At 36.2% G+C, this 7,976-nt stretch overlaps 1 pseudogene; it reads left to right on the top strand.

Moving 5' to 3' along the window:
* Positions 1 to 248: 248 nt before the first annotated feature.
* Positions 249 to 1,182, top strand: LOC124225392 (olfactory receptor 143-like; annotated as a pseudogene).
* Positions 1,183 to 7,976: the final 6,794 nt, after the last annotated feature.

Genomic DNA, 7,976 nt, shown 5'->3' with positions numbered 1-7,976 from the left:
ACATTAGCAGTCTACTAGCATTATTTCTAGACACAGACAAACAACATGAGTAGGGGTAAAGGGGAAAATGAGGAATCAGTAGGAAAATCATAGGAAATCTTGCTGTTTAGGTGCTATGCTGTGTATCTTCAGGCAACTTTGATTTTGTAAATCAGCAGATCCAACTCTCCCTCTGGAGACAAAGAGTGAGGGTCCATTGTTAATGTCATCTTCTACTCCAGTTCCTGAAGACCAAACCTGGGAAGTGAATGGCTGTGGAAAATGACTCCTCAGTGACTGAGTTTATCCTTATGGGTTGAACAGACCAACCTGATCTCCAGCTGCCCCTGTTTTTTCTGTTTCTGGTGAACTACATGATCACTGTGGTGGGCAATTTGAGCTTAATTAATTTAATTTCCCTGAATTTGCACCTTAACATCCCCATGTATTTTTTCCTGTTCAATCTGTCCTTTGTTGATGTCTGTTATTCCTTTGTCTTTACCCCCAAAATGCTGATAATCTTTCTTTCAGAGAGGAACATCATCTCCTTTACAGGATGCATGACACAGCTATTTTTCTTCTGCTTTTTCATTAGTTCTGAGTGCTGTGTATTGACAGCCATGGCCTTACGATCGCTATGTGGCCATCTGTAAACCCCTGCTGTACACAATCACCACGTCCCCTCAGATCTGTTCTCTGCAGATGTCTGTTTCACACATTTGGGGGTTTGCTGGTGCCATGGTCCACACAGGGTATGTGATCAGGCTGAACTTTTGTGATTCCAACATTATCAACAGTTACATGTGTGACATCATCCCCCTCCTACAGCTTTCCTGCAGCAACACCTATGCCAATGAGCTTGTGATTTCTCTTATTGCTGGTGCAGTTATCATAATATCCAGCCTCATTATTTTTATTACTTATGCTTTGATTCTTTTCAGCATCCTTCACATCGTATCAGCTAAAGTTTGGTTCAAAGCCTTCAGCACCTGTGGCCCCCACATAACACGAGTTGGTCTCTTCTATGGATTTGTGCTGCTCGTTGATGTCAAGCCATCCTCTGCTGGGTCTCTGTTCCAGGAGAAACTTTTCTCAGTGTTTTACAGCAATGTGGTGCCCATGCTGAATCCTCTTATTTATAGCCTCAGGAACAAGGATATCAAATTTGCTCTGAAGAAAACAATGAAGAGAATTATAAACTGAGCAGAACCATCTATGCCTCCTTTGCAGCGTCTTTTTTCCTTCTTCCTGCTCCTTTGCAACCTCTTCCTCCTGTTCTTTTTTTCATTTTCCTCATTTATCTTTCTAAGTTTTCCTTGGCAGGGTTTCTGCTCCAATATCTTTTTTTCTCTTAAGACATAGCGTAACTTTATGGGCCTATTCTTGGACTGGAGTGTTATCCTCAGTGCTACAGTGACCCACACAATTTGGAGACAATGGGCTGATGACCTGTGCTACCTAAGGATAATACTACCTACTATTTTTATTGTGTGTCTTTCTCATTTAAGGTAAACCATGAGTGGTGTGCTGTCTGACCCATTCATTTCTTTCCTATTTTCTCTGAAATCAAGGGTTTTATTACTTATAATTGCGGTAAAATGGAAAAGGAATGACAAAAATTGTGGACATCTTAAAGCTATAAAAATTTACAGAATTTTTCAGAGTTTCTTAGTAATGGTTGTTGTTTTGGAATTTCAGTCTCACATATGTTAAAGAATGGAGGACCTTGTTGGACCATGCTATTTATTCTATAAGATGCTTGAGAACAAATGAGCAACACTGTTCTACCCACCTTTCTCAATCCCTACAGATAATGAACGCCTCTATTTATTGCATTGGTCAAGTGACATTGTGTCGTAAATAGAGTTGAAATTGTCACTACCTTGTCTATGCATCTCTGGGTTATGATTGTGATTAAAAATTACAGTGATGGGGCTGCCCAGTGGTGCAGCTGTTAAGTTCGCACATTCCGGTTCGGTGGCCCAGGGTTCACTGGTTCAGATTCCGGGTGTGGACATGGCACAGTTTGTCAGGCCATGCTATGGCAGGCATCCCACATATAAAGTAGAGGAAGATGGGCACAGATGTTAGCTCAGGACTAGTCTTCCTCAGCAAAAAGAGAGGATTGGCAGCAGATGTTAGCTCAGGGCTAATCTTCCTCAAAAAAAATAAGGTAAGGTGATATTCTTGGCTACGGAATACAGTGCCACGGATAATATCAAGAGGATTTGTTTTCCGTACTTTGTAACAATGGTTCCCCTTGTTACGTGTTTCCTGCTTTCAAAAATAAGCAAAAATATATGACAGAAATCTTGTCATATTGAGATTTATTCTTTCAATATGTACATTGGACTCCCCTTTTGTCTCTAAAAGAAAAATTAAATCTGTGGTGCATACTGTGGTGCCACATTTTTACAAATCTTGTTCAAAGATAAGTCTCATTATCCTGTTCTTTAGGTGAGGAAATAGCTATGTGATTTTCTCAAGACCACACAGCTAATAATGCAGAGCCCAGATTGTGAACCCACTGTCCATCTCACAAAGAAATGGAGGGAAAGAAATAATTTTGAAGCAACAGAGAAAAATTCTGAAGATTTGTTTCAGAATGAGCTTGGAAGTGGGAGTTTTCATGGGAATAATGTCCTCAGCCAAGATACCTATTGCGGAGAGATGGTCTGCAAGGTTTGATGCCCAACTAGAAAAATGCACCTGACCTTGGAGAAGTTTGATTTTAAAGTGGGGTAAAGAGGGGAGTTACAAAGAACTGTTTTATCACAATCTTTTTATAATAGTGATCATTTCCTGGGGTAGTAAGGTTGAAGAGTTCGGGGATGAGCCTCCCTGGTGAGGCATGTCACAATTTTCATAGTAGTATGTGGACTTTAACAGGCTTATAAGATATTATGCTATCAGCTGGAAACAAACAGAATTATTTATTTACAAATAGAAAATGGGGCTCTACAAAATTATTTTGTGTTGTGTGTTACACAGAAGATAAACTGTCTGCTGTCCATTGCCACTTCCAATGACTTTAGTGTCAAGGTGTCCCTGAGAGTATATGTCCTAGTCAGAGGTTGTACTTAACTATTTCTGTAGTTTTTATGCTTATACAAAGATATCATGACTCAAAAAGTTCTACAACATCAGTTATAAGAATATCCTTATGGGATAACTATTCCAATTAAGAACTTCACTTAAATCTGATTAAAATTACAGCTATGAGAGCAGAAAATAAGGTAATTATATTTATTGTAATACTTATCTCACTGTCATAATTTGGTTTAAAACTTTTATTCCTCAAGTAGAATCTGCATGCCTGCTATCTGCTTCTTTCCTTGTTTTGTCTAGAACCACTAAGGGGCCTGGTTAATCAAATAACTTAAAACCCTTTAGTTTGAATTTTACTCTAAAGGACATGTTTTTAGAAGTTAGCATGCTTTAACAAAGACATAGAATAAGATGTATAACATCCATGTCTATAAATCCTTGGTACTTAACAAAAAAGTAAAATGTGAGTCACAGTCACAGCACATAACTTGCCGTCTGAGTACTATATGCCGGCACCAGCACCCCATGGTGGAGTATGAATCAGAAAACAGCCTGGCTAAATTCTGTGAAGTCAAGCGTCTCTTTTTACAGGTCGAATTTCTTGTGTTGACTTGGCAAATCTAATTGACTTAACTTTTTAATTAAAAGAAACTTTATTTATAAATAAAATTGTTTAAATTCAAGCCTTGTGTTTTTTTATTATAATTTAATTAATATAATAAAAAACTCAATGCAAAATAAATTCAGAATAGCCATAGTTATTTTGCGAACAATTTAAACTGGAAAAATTTTGTTTCACTTACATTCAACCCAAATTAATATATGTTAAAGGTATATCTTTTATGTATAAAAATTTAATTACATTAATTATAATTTTTCTTTTAAGTAGGTTAAATAACATTAACTTCAAAGGGTAACATCCAACCATTTAAGTTTAAGGGAAAGCATGATGCTAGAAATCTTAAAAACATGTTATTTTGGTGCTCATAGAATGGGGTCCATTTATGAACCAATTTCATTCCATCATGTAAAGGAATTGAAATGATATTAGGTTCTTGATTTTCCTTAGCACCGAGGCTGACTTTTAAATGGAAAACTTTTTAGATTCTTCTATCCAAAGTTCTTACCCATGGATAAAAATTGGGACAGAGTTTTCTAAACATTGCATGGCAGACAGTACAGCAAATGGGTCACAGGTTAAGGAATTGAACCCAGCCCAGTGAAATTTTGCCTTGTCCAGTTGGGGTTTCAGTCTGATTGTAGCTAGAAAGCGGCTCCTGGGAGGTCAAGAGTAAAGGAGGTTTGATGTGATCCACTCCCGTGTCTTTGGCAAGCCGCAAGAACAATGAGACAAAATGGCACTCACTGATCCATTTAAAAAGCCCAACTGAAGAGGTGCACCACCACCTGGTCACCAGTCACAGCAGCCATGTGCAGAGGGGAGAGTGCCCATCGTGGATAAGAAACCCATGGGGATGCTGGAGGAGTTTATGTTTCGGGTACCCAAGGAGCACAACAGTCACCCATTGGTCTGCAGTCTGTGGTGATGTGAGGCCAGGGATTGAATCCTGAATCTGTTCACCGCAGAAGCCCCAGTCTCTGTCTCCTCATTTCCTATACTTTGTCCATTTCCAGTTATGTATCCTCTTAGTATCATCTAAGCTAAGAATGCATAAGCTTCTGCAAATCATGGCTTCTTGTTATTCTGAAGTATTTGAAATGAAAAAAGTGCAATTGGTTCTAAATTTGTTTAACATTAAATTTGTCAATGAAAAAAAAAAGCTCTTACAGTATTTGAATGATTTCAGTTGTAAATTTTGGGGTAGTTTTAAAAATAATTTAAATTTCTATGTTACCTTCTTTACACTCAATATTTTTTGTTGGGATCGTAAAAAAATTTACGGTTATAATTTGTAAGAATTCTCGGTAGGTAATTGTTGGTAAATTCAGAAAACCTGATAGAAAAAAAATATGTTCTAAAAACAAGTATACATTTTCATTAAAGATTATGAAAATATTTTATTTGGAAATATGTGATAAAATAATTATAATTCTATTTTAATTATAAGTGCATTTTGAGGCTTTTTTTTTTTAAGGAAAATTAGCCCTGAGCTCTGCCTCCAATCCTCCTCTTTTTACTGAGGAACACTGGCCCTGAGCTAACATCCATGCCCGTCCTCCTCTACTTTATATGTGTGATGCCTACCAGAGCATGGCTTGCCAAGCGGTGCCAAGACTGCACCCGGGATCCAAACTGGCAAACCCCCAGTTGCTGAGTCAGAACGCCTGAACATAACCACTGTGCTGCTGGACCAGCCCCTGTATTTTGAGTTTTTAATAATTTACATTAGTATGGTGTGTATTGAAAATACCAATTTTTCTTATTTTTCCATCAAACATAACACACATATTGAAAAGTTCACAGAACATTCATTTAATGTTCACAGATTTGTAGATTAATAAATAATTTAAAAAATCAATGTAATCCCTATCCAAGTTGTAAAATACAGATGTATTTTTCCCAAAGTGAGCGTTTAGGTCCCGAAAACTTAACCCATCTCTAAAATATAGGTAAGTTCTGGGGCTGGCCTGGTGGCGCAGTGGTTAAGTGCGCACATTCTGTTTCAGTGGCCTGGGGCTCGCAGGTTCTGGTCCTGGGTGCGGACATGGAATCGCTTGGCATGCCATGCTGTGGTAGGTGTCCCACATATAAAGGAGAGGAAGATGGGCACAGATGTTAGCTCAGTGGCCCTGGGCCAGTCTTCCTCAGCAAAAAGAGGAGAATTAGCAAGAGTTAGCTCAGGGTTAATCTTCCTCAAAAAAAAAGATAAGTTCTTAAATAGCTTACTTAGTCAAATTAGGATAAATGGAGTTGGCACATTTACTACATAGTTCAATTTTTGGTTAACGTCTTCATAGTTTGAGAAATATTTGTATAAACAGACATATTTAATGTTAAAAAAGTGAAGTGTCTTATATGGGTGTGGTTCATGGGGCCCCAAGACAGTTTCGTTAGTAATATCAAAGATCACTGATTACAGATCACTGCAACAAATAAAAATGAAAGTGTTTGAATTATTGTGAGAATTACCAAAATGTGATACAGAGACACAAAATGAGCAAATGTTGTTGGAAAAATGATGCCTATAGAATTGCTTGATGCAGGGTTGCTGGAAAGCTTTAATTTGTAAAAAACGCAATGTCAAGGAAGCCCAATAAAGTGGAGAACAATAAGGTGAATTATGCCTGCACATGGATTGATTTCTGGACTCTACGTTCTGATCAATTGAACCATGTGCCTCCTTTTGCCAATACCACATTGTCTTGATTATTGTAGCATTATAACAACTGTTGAAATCAGGTAGCGTGAGTCCTCCAACTTTATTCCTTTAAAATATTGTTTAGGCTGTTCTTGCTTCTTTGGTTTACCATATATATTTGAGAATCAGCTTTCTAAAAGTCATCCTTCTTCAAATTTAATGTAATTGCGTGCAACATATATATCAGTTTAGACATGATGGACATCTTAACAATAGTGAATTTTCCAATTCATAGACACAGTGTAACTTCCATTTTTATAGGTCTACTTTGATTTTTTTCTTGAGTGTTTTATAGTTCAGTGTAAAGATTTGCATATATTTTATTACATTTATACATGTTTCATTATTTTTGGTGCATTGTAAATGGCCCTGCATTTTAAAATGTCAATTTCCATTTGTTCTTTGCTATTAAATAGAAATAACACTGATCTTATATTCTGTGACTTTGTTAAAATCCTTATGAGTCCTGGCAGGACTATTTTATATTTGTTTGGATTTTTTTTAGACAATCATGTCCTTTTCTGTTAGGAGTAATCTTACTTTTTCCTTTGCAATGTATCTTCCATTTACTTATTTTTCTTACACTATTGAGCTATCTACAACCTCCAGTACAATGTCAAACAACAGTAGCAAGAATGGAAATTTTTGTGTTGCTTCCACTCTTTGGTGTAAAAGAGTCACTCTTCACCTTTAAGTGTGAAGTTAGCTATTGATGTTTTTTTGAAGATTACCGTCATTGGGTTGAGAAAATTTCCTTCCCTTTTATTTACAGTTTTTTGCTTTTACTGTGTCTGTTTAGATGATCATTTGGTTTTACTTCTTTAGTCTTTTAATATGGTAAATTACATTGATTCATATTCAGGTATTAAACCAACTTTACAATTCTGAGATTAAACTTTACTTTTCTTGATGCATTTTTGATTTTACATATTGTTTGATTTAATTTGCTAAAACAAAAAAATTTCCATCCACATTTATGAAGGCTATTTATCTTGAGTTTTCTTTAGGTTATAAATTGCCTATAAATATTTTCTTAAGGTGTTATAAATTGCCTTGTAAGCACTATGTTTATATCACGTGTATTTTGATATGTTGTCTTTATATTTTCATTCACTTCAAAATGTTTTTCGATTTCTCTTTTATTTCATCTTCTTTTTTTAAAGTTTTACTATTATTTTTCTGGTAGCAGCTTTCTTGATATTATCTATATATTATACAATTCACACATTTAAAGTGCAAAATTTTATGTTTTTTACATTATTCACAGAGTTATACAACCATAATAACAATCAATTTTAGAACATTTTTATCATTCCACAAAGATTCTCCTTCCTTTTAGCCATCACATCTCAAATTCCTCACCCTCAGCCCTATGCATTTATATTTTTTTGTGTGGTTACATGTTGTCTTAGGCACATAACAAGGAAATAAATTGCTTGGTCATATGGCAATTCTGTTTTTATACTCTCGGGGAACTGCCAGGTTGGTTTTCCAAGTGTCTCCACCACTTGACATTCCAACCAGCAGTGTATGAGTTTCCGGTTTCTTCATATCCTCATCAACACTTAGTATTATCTGTCTTTTTTATTGGAGTCATCCTAGTGTGTAAGAGGTAATATTTTGCTGTGG

The sequence above is a fragment of the Equus quagga genome, chromosome 14 (assembly GCF_021613505.1).
Source record: "Equus quagga isolate Etosha38 chromosome 14, UCLA_HA_Equagga_1.0, whole genome shotgun sequence".
In the NCBI taxonomy this organism is placed as follows: Eukaryota; Metazoa; Chordata; class Mammalia; order Perissodactyla; family Equidae; genus Equus; species Equus quagga.
The sequence above is the reverse complement of the archived record's forward strand: the minus strand, read 5'-3'. Positions and strand labels throughout refer to the sequence as shown.